Source organism: Rattus norvegicus, chromosome 4 (assembly GCF_036323735.1).
Source record: "Rattus norvegicus strain BN/NHsdMcwi chromosome 4, GRCr8, whole genome shotgun sequence".
Lineage (NCBI taxonomy): Eukaryota > Metazoa > Chordata > Mammalia > Rodentia > Muridae > Rattus > Rattus norvegicus.
Window position 1 is genome coordinate 145,039,960 of NC_086022.1, and position 15,296 is coordinate 145,055,255.

A 15,296-nucleotide genomic window follows, 5' to 3' on the forward strand; every position below is an offset into this window, starting at 1 on the left:
AGAGTTGGGGGAGGGAATTGAGTGACCTAGGTAAGGCAAGGAGGCCACACAAAGACCAACAGAGTCAACTAACTTGGGCACATGGGTGCTCCCAGAGACTGAACCACCAACCAAAGAGTAAACATGGGCTGGATCTAGGCCCTGTTTGTTTATATAAAAGATTTACAGTTTGGTCTTCATCCAGATACTCCAAAAACTGGACCGAGGGGGATCACTAATCTGCTTGTAGATCAAGATCCTCTAGCTGGGCTGCCTTTTCAAGCCTTTGTGGGAGAGGATTCACCTGGCGCTGCACTGACTTGATCTGCCAGGGAGGAGGGTTGGGAGACTGGGGATTTAGGAGCTGGAGGTCTAAATAGGTGGGGTTGGGGATGTAGTACGGTGGGTGAGGACAGAAGAATAGGCATGAAGGTGTACTGGGAGGAGAAAGGGTCTGGTATTGGGATAAAAAGTAAATGAATGAATGAATGAATGAATACATGAAATTCTCTGTATCAATAACCACTAATGTCATGAAAATTAAAACTATGATAAAACACCAGAACACTGAAAGTTATAAAATCTAAATAATAGACTGGGGATTAGAGGGGAAGAATTTGATCACCAGAATGTGTGCTTTATTTTTCTTTTCTTTATTTTAAAGCCCGACATTGCTGTGCATGCGTGCATGCTTGTAATCCCAGTGCTGAGAAGACATACAGAAGGGAAGTCACTGTCACTTATTGGCCAACCAGCCTTCATGATTTGCATGCTAGCACCACTAGAGCCCTTGTGTCAAAAATGAAAATGTGATTATATATGAAGGAAGGGCCTTCAAAATAATCTTGGCCTCCATAGTCATGCACATGCATATGAATCTTCACACATGTGCTGACCCCGACTCAACACACATAACACACATACACACACACCACAAAACAGACACAAAAGAAAGAAAGTATCCATGACATTTTGAAGGAAAAATAGCTCTTACTGTTGGTTTGGAGGCATAATTAGTAGAGTGGCTACTTTGAATATTGGACAGCACTATGCTTCCTCAAAACAACAACAACAACAACAACAACAACAACAACAAACAAACAAAATAAAAAAACCCTACAAAACCTACCATGCAATGATCGTCCTGATCTAAGCTTGTCATTAATCAAAAATAAGTGAACTCTCCATGTAAAAGTGATAATTGCATGCTGATTATTACTATAACAGTGTTTCCAATTATTGATATGTTAAACTCACTTAATGAATAACTAAATATAATATGGTGCTTCTATGCAATGGACAACTACTAGGGTTGTGTGTGTTAATATGTGGTTGGAAGGACAATAGATGAATAAGATATTGTATTCTATGTCGGCATGCATGTGTCACAATAAATTATACTGTATTGTATAGTTATTTTTTGCATTGTAAATAATTAAACATTTAATATAACCACATGAATTGCCAAAAGTAAGAAAATCAAACCAAATTCTGGATATAAAAGAAATTTCTGACATTCCTAAACTGATTTGCCTAATAACATTTAAACATCTGTAGCATCTCAGATGAGATAAATAAAAGAATCACCTAGCTGGTGAAGGTGCTTTTCAGAACCTAAATGCCAGCTCTTTGAGGCATAAGGGGAGTCTAATGTCATAACAAACCCACTTGAGATTCTAACTAAAGAATATGTTTGAAACATGCAAACTGTTGACATTTGCCAATATATTTGCCAAATACCAGATCGACATGCAGGAATTTGCCTATGTATGTTCTACATAATGTTCAAATAATGAGATGTTTGTATCAAGCAACCTGGAGACAGTTTCCTTTGAGCTTCGGAATCCTAAGGTTTTGCTTGATAATTTAAACAAACATTTTTTGATCCCCAGTGTAGATAAAGAAGTAAATCCATCTTCGGTGGCATTATTAATGGTGTTTACACAATTTATAATTTAACATTCGTTGAGAACTAAGCCAACAGTTTCATAAAAAACAGAACATTGAGATACTTTACAAATTAAATAATAAAGATACAGGCTTGTGTCAATCACCTCTTGAACTCTCTCAAGTAAGAGCTATCAAACATTTTTGTCTTCCAGCCATTGTTCTAAAGTCTTTTACATACCACATTTGTTCATCTATCTTCATTTTTTTGTTAAAGGAATTCTCTCATCTAACTCATTGATTTCCATAAGATCATATGTGTCTAACACAGAAGAAAATAATCCCCAGGATTTGCTGGCAACTTTATCATGTTGGAAAGTGCTAAAAACCCAAGTTATCTCCAGATGTCATCTGCATTTCAAAGAAATTCAATTCACACAAACTGTACAGCTTAGAATAGCCTCAACCCCTTCACCCACAGGTACTTGTCCACTGACCCTTTTAATGCATTTCCTTCAAGCCTCCCAATAAGACTGGAAAAAGGCACATATCTGAGACTCAAACTCAGACTGTGATTCTCAGCATCATATTTGCTTCTCATATCAGCTATATGTCTCACTAGAGAACCAATACCATCCAACGAATGAGCTGCATAACAATAGGTAAAGAAGAACTCTTTCTATTCCTGCCATGTATTATATATTTATTAAATGTGAAAGGTTAGTCTGAGGTTTCTTTCCTGCAAAAAGGCATACATTTTTTAAATTAATTGACCATTTTTTTTATTATTCTCATTTGTTTGAGAATGAATTTACAGTGACTCCTAAACCACTGTAGATTACTTTGTGTGTGAGTACATGTGTGGATATTAGCTATCCACATGGGGTGTTTTTCTCTGCCAATTTCTACTCTCTTTTCTTTTTTTTTTTTTCTGGAGCTGGGGACTGAACCCAGGGCCTTGTGCTTGCTAGGCAAGCGCTCTACCATTGAGCTAAATCCCCAACCCTCTACTCTCTTTTCTCAGACAGAGTCTCTTGGTGAACCCGTAGCTTGACTGCTCACCTATGCTAGTTACTCAGCAGGACCCAGGGCTTCACATGTCTCCACCTGCTCAGGGCTGGCCTCAAACACTGTGCTTATTAGGTTTTATTCACAATGTGACACAACTTCGGGTCATTTGGGAAGAGACTGTTTTGAATGATGACCATGTGGGTGTCACCATCCATAAGAAGGTGGCTCTGAGGTGTCTAAGAAAGTTGGCTGAAAAATCTGGAGACAATTCCTCAGAATTCCTCGATGGATCTTACCACAGGTTCTACTCTGATTTTCCTCAGTGATGGACAGGGATGTTTAAGCCAGATAAACCTTCCTTCCCCTGTGTTACTTTTGGTGGTGGTATTTATCAAAGTAACAAACTAGAAAACAGCACTGGTCAGCATGTCTGGTGTTCTGGAGATCAAACTCTGGTCTTCACGGCCCCTGTGAAACGTGCATTATGGACTGAGTCATCCTTTTAGGCTCCCCATCTTTTTTTGTTTCACTGTTTCATCATATTTTTTTTCTTTCTTTTTATCTGTTTACCCTACATTTATCCATCCATCCATTTACCCATGTATCTAGATATTAATGCAGTATATATGGAGCCTCAATTATGTGTTTACAAAAGCTCTGTGATGCATTAAAATATTTTAAAAGTTAAAGACAGGTTTTATTTTGTTGTTTTCATCTTCAATGCATGTAATTATAAAGTAAATATTACCTGATTATAGCTTCCTTGAATTTTAACGTTTTGGAGCTATTATTGTTAAAAAAGTAATAAGACCTGTTTATACAATTTTTAACATAAAATGAAATAATGTTGAAATTTATGAATTAATAAAATGTATATAATTTTCAGATATAGTCCAAAACTATTCTTCAATTAATATATCATTAATTGGGTTTTAAATTTGTATCAGGTATGAAGACTGAAAACTTAGAACATATATTACATGGCTTGACTTCATTGATACTACATTTTTAAATTTTTAGTTTAATTGAGGTAGTGCCTGGTATAATAAGCAAATCAGCCTCATGATAGAATAAAATATTGCTTCTTAATTAAAAATTAGACTAGTACTCTATCAATTCTGGAGAATTTGATTAAGGGAAGAAATCTCAAAAAAACAAAAAAATCCCAAGAACACATTGTTCTATAATTCAAGTAAAGCTGATTGAATGGATGACAGCAGGTCTGACCAAGTGACAAAGACATGTGTTTATAGTCCTCTCTGTTCTTTCTTCTTCTTCTTCTTCTTCTTCTTCTTCTTCTTCTTCTTCTTCTTCTTCTTCTTCTTCTTCTTCTTCTTCTTCTTCTTCTTCTTCTTCTTCTTCTTCCTCTTCCTCCTCCTCCTCCCCCTCCTCCCTCCTCCTCCTCCTCCTCCTCCTCCTCCTCCTCCTCCTCCTCCTCCTCCTCTTCCTCCTCCTCTTCTTCTTCTTCTTCTTCTTCTTCTTCTTCTTCTTCTTCTTCTTCTTCTTCTTCTTCTTCTTCTTCTACTTTTTCCATCTTCATTAACTTGGGTATTTTTTATTTACATTTCAATTGTTATTCCCTTTCCCAGTTTCCAGGCCAACATCCAACTAACCCCTCCCCCTCCCCTTCTATATGGGTATTCCTCTCCCCATTTTCCCCCCATTACCACCCTCCCCCCAACAATCACATTCAATGGCGGTTCAGTCTTGGCAGGACCAAGGTCTTCCCCTTCCACTGGTGTTCTTACTAGGCTATTCATTGCTACCTATGAGGTTGGAGCCCAGGGTCAGTCAATGTATAGTCTTTGATTAGTGGCTTAGTCCCTGGAAGCTCTGGCTGCTTGGCATTGTTGTTCATATGGGGTCTCGAGCCCCTTCAGCTCTTTCAGTCCTTTCTCTGATTCCTTCAACGGGAGTCCCGTTCTCAGTTCAGTGGTTTGCTGCTGGCATTCGTCTATGTATTTGCTGTATTCTGGGTGTGTCTCTCAGGAGAGATCTACATCCGGTTCCTGTCAGCCTGCACTTCTTTCTTTCATCCATCTTATCTAATTTGGTGGCTGTATATGTGTGGGCCACATGTGGGGCAGGCTTTGACTGGGTGTTCCTTCTGCCTCTGTTCTAAACTTTGCCTCCATATTCCTTCCCAAGGGTATTCTTGTTCCCCTTTTAAAGAAGGAGTGAAGCATTTGCATTTTGGTCATCCTTCTGGAGTTTCATTTGTTTTGTGCATCTAGGGTAATTCAAGCATTTGGGCTAATATCCACTTATCAATGAGTGCATACCATGTGTGTTTTCTGTGATTGGGTTAGCTCACTCAGGATGATATTTTCCAGTTCCATCCATTTGCCTATGAATTTCAAAAAGTCATTGTTTTTGATAGCTGAGTAATATTCCATTGTGTAGATGTACCACATTTTCTGTATCCATTCCTCTGTTGAAGGGCATCTGGCTTCTTTGGACACTGTTGTTTAAACAAATCCGCAACCAACAGACTGGAAAAAGATCTTTACCAATCCTACAACTGATAGAGGGCTTATATTCAAAATATACAAAGAACTCAAGAAGCTAGACTGCAGGGAGACAAATAACCCTATTAAAAATGGGGTTCAGAACTAAACATAGAATTCACAGCTGAGGAATGCCGAATGGCTGAGAAACACCTAAAGAAATGTTCAACATCTTTAGTCATAAGGGAAATGCAAATCAAAACAACCCTGAGATTTCATCTCACACCAGTAAGAATGGCTAAGACCAAAAACTCAGGTGACAGCAGATGCTGCCAAGAATGTGGAGAAAGAAGAACACTCATCATTGTTGGTGGGATTGCAGACTGGTACAACCATTCTGGAAATCAGTCTGGAGGTTCCTCAGAAAATTGGACATTGAACTACCTGAGGACCCAGCCATACCTCTCTTGGGCATATACCCAAAAGATGCCCCAACATATAACAAAGACACATGCTCCACTATGTTCATAGCAGCCTTATTTATAATAGCCAGTCCTTTGTGTTCCTAACAATCTCTGTTAATTAGGGAAACTATGATTATCTTTTACCTCTTTGACAGGTGCAAGAATTAGTTAAGTAAACTTGGGCTGGAGAAATGGCTCACCGGTTAAGAACATTGCTGTTTTTTCAAAGAATTTAAAATGAGTCTTTTAAAGAAAATTACTGTTACTGATATGGGAAGAAAAAGTAGGAACAAAGAAATAGAGGAAAAAACAATGTCTTTTGTTGCTTTATGTAGTATATACCAGACAAGTTGATTAAGAATGGTAAACACATGTCTACAGGACATAATTTTATCCCTAGTATTGACTATGAAGTTAAGAGATAGAGGTTGCCTACCTTGCAGGTGATTTCTCATTGCTATCTTATATTAGAAATTTGTTTTGTTTAAATACCTTGAATTAAATATGTGATTTTTTAAAAAAAAATATAATTTCAACTTCAATTTTAATTTGTGTTTTAACTCTAATATTTTGCTTCAAATGAAACCTCATATCTGTGCATATAGCCAGGATTCCCATATTCCACTTTTGTGTTGAAGATATGCAGGATCTCTGTATTGGTCCTAATTTGAATAGTCATATGTTCAGATACTAGTCTTGTTTGGAGACAATGTGTATCATGAAAAATTGTCTACCATGAGCAAGGGGGCAGAGGGCTCTTCCAATTGGAGTTTTAATCTGGAATATATCATATTTTGGGAAGTACTACCTTTTGATTCATACCCAGGTACAAAATCGTCCTGGCTTAGGAGGGGATCACAGAGCTTGCATCAGTATCCCTTCCTTCGTGTTTGCCGATGTGACAGAGACAGATAGAGGAAATCATTCTCTTTTGGATGAGATAAGTTTCTACTGATGATAAAGGTTTGCAAATCTGATCAGTGTCAAGGGATTATTAGAAAGGTTTCTTATTCTAAAAGAGTTTTGACAGGGCTTTAAAAAGCATGGTCAGGACCGGAAGTCCCAAACCCGCGGATCCCGGGTCACAGCAGCTCTCTGCTCCCAAACCCCGTGGGGGAGAGACCTCACCACCTGATCAGGTGGGCACTTCTGAGGCTGCAGAGCGGAGGAGACCACCAAAACTGCCCACCCCTGCCCACATCCCTGGCCCAAGAGGCAACTGTATAAGGCCTCTGGGCTCCCGTAGGGGAGGGCCCAGGAGCGGCAGGATCCCTGCGCCTGAGACACCGCCGGAACCTGAAGGAAACAGACCGGATAAACAGTTCTCTGCACCCAAATCCCGTGGGAGGGAGAGCTGAAACTTCAGAGAGGCAGACACGCCTGGGAAACCAGAAGAGACTGCACTCTGTGCACATCCAGACGCCAGAGGAAAACACCAAACGTCATCTGGAACCGTGGTGCACAGAGGCTCCCGGAAAGAGCAGCGCAGATCTTCCCGGTTGCTGCCGCCGTGGAGAGGACTTAGGCAGTACCCCACGAGCAAACTTGAGCCTTGGAACCACAGGTAGGACCAACTTTTCCCCAGCAAGAAACCTGACTGGTGAACTCAAGAAACAGGCCCACAGGAACAGCTGAAGACCTGTAGAGAGGAAAAACTACGCCTGAAAGCAGAACACTCTGTCCCCATAACTGGCTGAAAGAAAACAGGAAAACAGGTCTACAGCACTCCTGACACACAGGCTTATAGGACAGTCTAGCCACGGTCAGAAATAGCAGAACAAAGTAACACTAGAGATAATCTGATGGCGAGAGGCAAGCACAGGAACCCAAGCAACAGAAACCAAGACTACATGGCATCATCATCGGAGCCCAATTCTCCCACCAAAGCAAACATGGAATATCCAAACACACCAGAAAAGCAAGATCTAGTTTCAAAATCATATTTGATCATGATGCTGGAGGACTTCAAGAAAGACATAAAGAACTCCCTTAGAGAACAAGTAGAAGCCTACAGAGAGGAATCGCAAAAATCCCTGAAAGAATTCCAGGAAAACACAATCAAACAGTTGAAGGAATTAAAAATGGAAATAGAAGCAATCAAGAAAGAACACATGGAAACAACCCTGGACATAGAAAATCAAAAGAAAAGACAAGGAGCTGTAGATACAAGCTTCACCAACAGAATACAAGAGATGGAAGAGAGAATTGCTGGAGCAGAAGATTCCATAGAAATCATTGACTCAACTGTCAAAGATAATGTAAAGCAGAAAAAGCTACTGGTCCAAAACATACAGGAAATCCAGGATTCAATGGGAAGATCAAACCTAAGGATAATAGGTATAGAAGAGAGTGAAGACTCCCAGCTCAAAGGACCAGTAAATATCTTCAACAAAATCATAGAAGAAAACATCCCTAACCTAAAAAAAGAGATACCCATAGGCATACAAGAAGCCTACAGAACTCCAAATAGATTGGACCAGAAAAGAAACACCTCCTGTCACATAATTGTCAAAACACCAAACGCACAAAATAAAGAAAGAATATTAAAAGCAGTAAGGGAAAAAGGTCAAGTAACATATAAAGGCAGACCTATCAGAATCACACCAGACTTTTCGCCAGAAACTATGAAGGCCAGAAGATCCTGGACAGATGTCATACAGACCCTAAGAGAACACAAATGCCAGCCCAGGTTACTGTATCCTGCAAAACTCTCAATTAACATAGATGGAGAAACCAAGATATTCCATGACAAAACCAAATTTACACAATATCTTTCTACAAATCCAGCACTACAAAGGATAATAAAGGGTAAAGCCCAACATAAGGAGGCAAGCTATACCCTAGAAGAAGCAAGAAACTAATCATCTTGGCAACAAAACAAAGAGAAGAAAAGCACACAAACATAACCTCACATCCAAATATGAATATAACAGGAAGCAATAATCACTATTCCTTAATATCTCTCAACATCAATGGCCTCAACTCCCCAATAAAAAGACATAGATTAACAAACTGGATATGCAACGAGGACCCTGCATTCTGCTGCCTACAGGAAACACACCTCAGAGACAAAGACAGACACTACCTCAGAGTGAAAGGCTGGAAAACAACTTTCCAAGCAAATGGTCAGAAGAAGCAAGCTGGAGTAGCCATTCTAATATCAAATAAAATCAATTTTCAATTAAAAGTCATCAAAAAAGATAAGGAAGGACACTTCATATTCATCAAAGGAAAAATCCACCAAGATGAACTCTCAATCCTCATCTTCGGTTGGTTTATATACAAGTGTGCAATTTCTAGGCTTGAAAGTAAAATGATGCTATCTGGTGCTGGATAGAGGTGCCTTATTTTTTATTATGGCAGCTTGCTATTTTTGTAACATGGTGATTTGGTTGAACACAATAAAGTACAGTAGTAACTGATCTCCCCTTCTTCCTGGATGAGTGAGGAGATGATTAAATGTTGATGTCACCATCCTTGAGCATATTCAGATGAGCTTCTGCTTCTGTTGAAAAGGATGCTGTGTTTGATTGTGGTCCGAAACTTTGAAGCACTACTTGGCATCTCCTTCCTTGGAGGTCTCACTGTTTAAACATAACAGATTTGATAGCTTATTGGTAAGGTGAGGTCCAGCTTGTCTCCACTAGGTCATCTTCATGTGAATCCGGTGGTTATACGGTTTTGTTCTAGGGATATTTCATTTTTTTAATAACGGTTTTAGCTGACATTCATGGAGAGAATGAATCCTTAGAACTGTGGCACTAGTGAAAGGAAATCCTGTCTAGAGTATGTTTCTTTACAAAGCTGTGTCACACCATCCTTTGGGCCCTCTGCTGGAAAAGTAGAATCAAGTCTCAAATAATGCCTTTTAAATTGTATCCTCTAGTATTATAGATGTAGGACAGTACTGTATCATACCTCTCTGGATGTAAAATAGCTTGTACCTGCTTTATGATACGTAGTAGTGACCGTGCTTTATCAGAGCTGTTTTTAATGATGTTGCTCAGAATGTTTTCTTTCCAGATGATGATTGAGAAGCTAATTTTAAAAAAAATGGTGCCAGGTACCACAAGAGTAACAGAACTGTGCTGTTTTCTCGGGTTTTGTTTTTTTACTTTTTTTTTTTTAATGGAGTGTGCTGGATGTCTCTACAGTTTTGATCAGATGACTGCAGAACCTGGAAAAGCTGTTGCTGCTGTTGATGCATAACACACTGCTATTATTGGTCTTTTTATATAAATATAAATATATATATATATGCAGATATATAATTTGAATTTTTTGAAACTTTAGCTGTGCTGTCAACTTTGGAAAAAAGTATCCCCGTTTACTGTGTTGAGTTGGCACTGTACAGAAATTAACAGCCATATTGGTCTAGAAATGTTGAACTTAAGTTTTTTCCATTTGTACAGGGGTAACACACTCTATTAAATATGTAAGGTCTTATCTACGTGGGTTTGATTACAAAAACTAATAAAGTATTCTCTAAATTTAAAAAAAAAGCATGGTCAGCAGAAAAGTAGTGAAACTTGGGAGTCTGGGTAACTTAAAGAGACATGAACAAATATTTCTTTCTCCTTAGAACAGGAATAAAGGCAAAAACTTAGAAAGTATATAGTACCAGCAGATTATATTAATACTAGTTTCAAATTTTTTCAAGTGCGTTGTGATATTGCCCTGTGTAATAAGCAAATATACCCCATGATAAGATAAAATGATATGTTGTATGTTACTGAAAAACCAACAAAAGACCAAAGTAGTGATTCCATCCACACGTAGCTTCATGATTTAATTAGAAGTGAGGTGTTACTTACTGGAGTATGGATAAAACACGAGTTACACTACTGAAAACCCATCATTTGGTGGAAACTCACAAGAGTCACATCCCTACAGTTCCTTGCCCAATTTTAATGCAGCTTCACACCAAAAGTCTGTGTCCCTTAACAATTATTCACTGATCATATAGGCTTAAGAAAAAAGAATATAAAAGGCTTATAAACTTTTCTAGTTTTCTGAGTCTTAGGGAATGTTTCAGTTGAATAGAAATAGCTACACTGGGTTCAATTCTGGATAACAGCTTGGATTATGTGTTTAGTATCATAGTTTGGTGATAGTCAAATCAAGGCAAGAGTCTTGAAAGTAGTCTGACAGATGGGCTTTTTGACCACTTAAACTATGTAATACACTGATAGGAGAACTGTCTGACTCTTCTAGCATACTGAATATAGTAATGTACAGGAGCCCACCAATTAAAGAATGCACAGAGGTAAACTCATGATATCTGCTGCATTTCATTTTTATCTTTCTGGGAATGACTCTTAAATGGTTCAGTTGTTTTAACAAATGCAACTTAAGATTGTCAGTCCTGTTAGGGAACATGTGATTACAGATGACCCCAGTTTTTCCACCAGTAACTTCTCTCTAACAGTCACTTCTCTTCTGTCCTAACAAAATTTCTTTCCTGTTGGGAGGTGACTGCTTCCTTCATTTCAGTTTTTTTATTTCCTCTTTACTCACTATACGTACTTCAATTGTTTGGCAGATGTGACTGAAAAAAGATAATGCACCATTTTCTCCTTTTTTCTATATCTTGTACATCAAAACTAACCTAATATATAATAGATTTTTATTCTTTCCATTACATGTAAACTAATTATCTATTTTGCTTCTCTTGTCTGAAATCATTGTCTTGACATTACTGGATATCCCTAATCTGTTTATATTTCATACAACAAATAGTTTTTGATTCTTTGTGATAGTCAGTGGGTAAAGTTGTAAGTTCTCAGCTTTCAATTCTGTTTGAAACCTCCCAAGAGGATTAGCTTAAATACTAGAAAAGTTCAAAAGTGCTGAACTTCCATCAGTGCAGACTCTCAGGTCCAGATGATTCGTACTATGGCCTGGGATTGGACTTTATCAATGTTCCTTAGTTATGTTAGCCTTTAGTCAACTTCATGGACATCTAAAGAAGAATAAGTGAAGCGCAGTTTTGAGAAACATAACATAGGAAAACATCCTTTATGTAAACACAATAGTAATTGTTCTAATAAATTGTGTCACAAGTCATAATGGAAAAATTTCAAGTCCTCTGAATGCTCATACAATTGTTGCCAAATCTGCTCTCAGAGAAGTCAGAAGATTCCCTTGGAAGAAGACATTTGTGGTGAGACAGGAAAGATGAAGGAAATTAATGAGAAAAATGATAGAAAAGCCTCCCGCGCAGACAGTATAAAGTGTGACCAGGATTTTGATGAGTGCATTATCAAAAACAAGGCAACTGAGCGTTGAGTTGGTCACTAAGGAGCTAGTTGTAGTGCAATGACCATTAACTGATAGCCAATAATGATTTTCTCAAGGGCTTTCAGGGCAGAATAAATTTTCAACTTCTTCTAAGGGTATTAGAGTGCCATGGGGAGTAGATACCTTGTCAGTTAATGAAGTACTTTGCAAAGTTCACAGTAGCAATCTCTTACACACACCAACACAGTCAGTATGGATGTGTGGAGACGGAGCAGAAGGCTCTGTGTGTAGCACTGAGCAGAGACAATTCCAGGACAGATGGGAAATGATAAGCATAAATGGAAGCATAAATGATGATGGACTAACCCGAGTTGTTTTTCTTTAGTGATGAAAAATTCTGCCTAGAATATGGGGATATGCTAATCACAGCCCTCATAGGGTCAGCACTATCAATTCTAATACCCGTTTAATAATTGCTTTATTCACAAAATCCTGAAACAGTAGTAGTTACACACTTTAAACCTTGACATATTCACTAAAAGTTCTTGACTGCTTTCAATATTCCAACATCTCAGCAATTAAGTTAAATCAGAGGTTCTCAACCTTTCTAGTGCTGTGCCCCTTTAATACTTGCTCAAGTTGTGGTAAACCCCAACCATAACATATTTTCATTGCTGCTTCTTAACTGTAATTTTGCTAATTTTATTAGTTGTGATGTAAATATCTGATAGACAGAATATCGGATATACCACTTCTGTGAAGGGATCATTCCACCTCCCAAGAGATTGTGACCCACAAGTTGAGAACAAGTTAAGGTTACCTGCTTTTGTGAAAGAAAAACTGATTCTTGAGAAATTAGAGCTGCTTGTTATAATACAACCCAAAATTGTCTCAATGGAATCTCAAGTTCTCAAATTTATAACTTTTCCACATTCACGGTAGGGTGGACAATATATTTTTTAAATTATTTTGTTATTGAAAAATAATAATTTTATAAAGTGGAGTGTTATGTTTCCCTACAAATATACATCGTGGAAAGACCAAATCTGAGTAGTGAATATATCAGCTTAATCTTGTGTCCTTTTCTTGTCATAAGAATGAATTGTATCTTATGGATAGTTCAAATGATTATAGTAGGAAATAAAAATAAATCTATACATCTTAAGCCTCATTTCTAACAATAGTTTTGTACCATTTCCCCTTCTCTCCTCTTTTGCTTTCATCTAAGGCTCTGGCATTAACATCAAGTAAGCATAGTGCCTATGCACATGCTGTTTTTAGTTAACAAAGGCATTTACTTACAAATGAACATTCTGAGTTGAACAACTTTATTATTGAGAAAAATTATGAGTGGAAGGTTTTCTTTCTATTTGTAACAAACACAGATATAGGTCTCTTCTTCCATGCTATATTAAATGTTTGTGATAAATGTATATTCATATTTGCTAGAATATACATTATTAGTAAGCACAGGAAAAGTTAGCCTCAGATTGACCTGGAATGGAAATTCAACAATGTATATTTTAACATATCAGTATTTGTGTTTTTTAAACAAAAATAGAATTTTCATATTTTTAAGATTTTAGCAGATATGGTAAAAGCAGCAGTTGTTAGTTAATGCTGATTATTTTACAATATTTCATTAAATTCCACTCAAACACTTCACACTTCATAATTTTATTATGGCCTACAATTTCTGAAAACTTGTTAGTATGTTCTGTCTTTAATGTCAAACCCCATTACCTTCCAATAGTTAATTCCAAATTAACTTTAAATGCAAATGGGAAATATTGGCAAATATTTTCCATGATACGTTTGTAAGTGTTCATGGACATGAACTATCAGGAGTGAACTATATGAACTGTGAACTCAGGCTGATACTGGAACATCCGTTTAGTTATAGACAAGGGTGCATGCATGGATAATGCAGAAGGCTGCATCTACATAAATTTCTACATGAATTCTGTGCAACTTCTGTTCAGTTATCCTACAAATATCATGCTACCCTAAAAAATATCGACAAAGATGATGGTTATTCTTAGTGAATTATCAACAACATCGTTGATGAAGTAGAGGTGATAACTAGAAAGAGCATAGGTTTGTTTCAATAAAGTGAGAAACCATAATCTAACCCAGATAGTTTGCTCAGGTGCCATCTATGTGGCAATGTCATCAGTCCATCTTTCAGTGCTTTTGTTTCTCCATTCACTTTATTTTTCAGTTTTCAGTAAATTATACTTTTGACCCATACAATATTGAAACAACTATGATCAGTAATTTATGTAACAATTTTAAAAACTATAGGACATGATATATATTTATAATGTTGAGGTCATTTATAATTGGAAACTTAGATAAAGAATTCTATCCTATCTCGGTGAGTTTGGAATTATGTATCTTAGTCATTTTCTTTCCTATCTTGTATTATCATCATAAAAAAATTTTCAATTCTAGAACATCTTCTTAAATGCTAAATAACTTAAGTTTAACTGCTAGACTGTAATCATCTAATGTTCCATTAGAGACAGAAAAAGTAATAAATATTACTTTAGTATGCTATAAGCACAAGAACATAGCTTCAAAAATTAAAGAAACGACAGAGAGAGATGAATGTTTGGAGAATCCCCAAGATTCTGTATAACATTGGAACTTTAGCCTTCTGCCCTAGAACATCTGACAGAACTTAAGGAAAGCTGGGATTATGAATGGCTTGCTTACCCTGTATGCAGAGATTCACGGTCAAAGATCCTGCATCCATTTGACCCATTTGGACAGAATTTTTTCTGCAGACGATAATAAGGCATGTCTTGCCCAGTGGTTAGCTTGCCGTAATTGAAGCAATTCCATATGGAAATTATTGATTCCCAGCATCTTCTTTTAAGTGGAATTGGGGTACTCTCAGGAGCACATCTGTCTCATTGTCAACAGATCTTTCAATAATGAACTAATTTTAAATGCCATATTCTGTGAATCTCTGATGCTTTGAATACTATGTATCTATACATAGCATATTTGAACAAGCAAATATTGAAGGATGTATATATAATATATAACTTGAATACTACTTTGAATGGTTACTGATTTGCATATTTTAGTTATACTAAACAGTTTCTAATATCAGCTATTAAGTGGACTTGGGCTAAATCTTGTATTTTTAAATGAGTTGCATAAGCACAATGCCTTTCTAAGAGTTAAAAATACATGTACTATATTTTATCAAAATTCATGTTAAATTTTTTATCAATATACAAGAATTTATACCAACAGA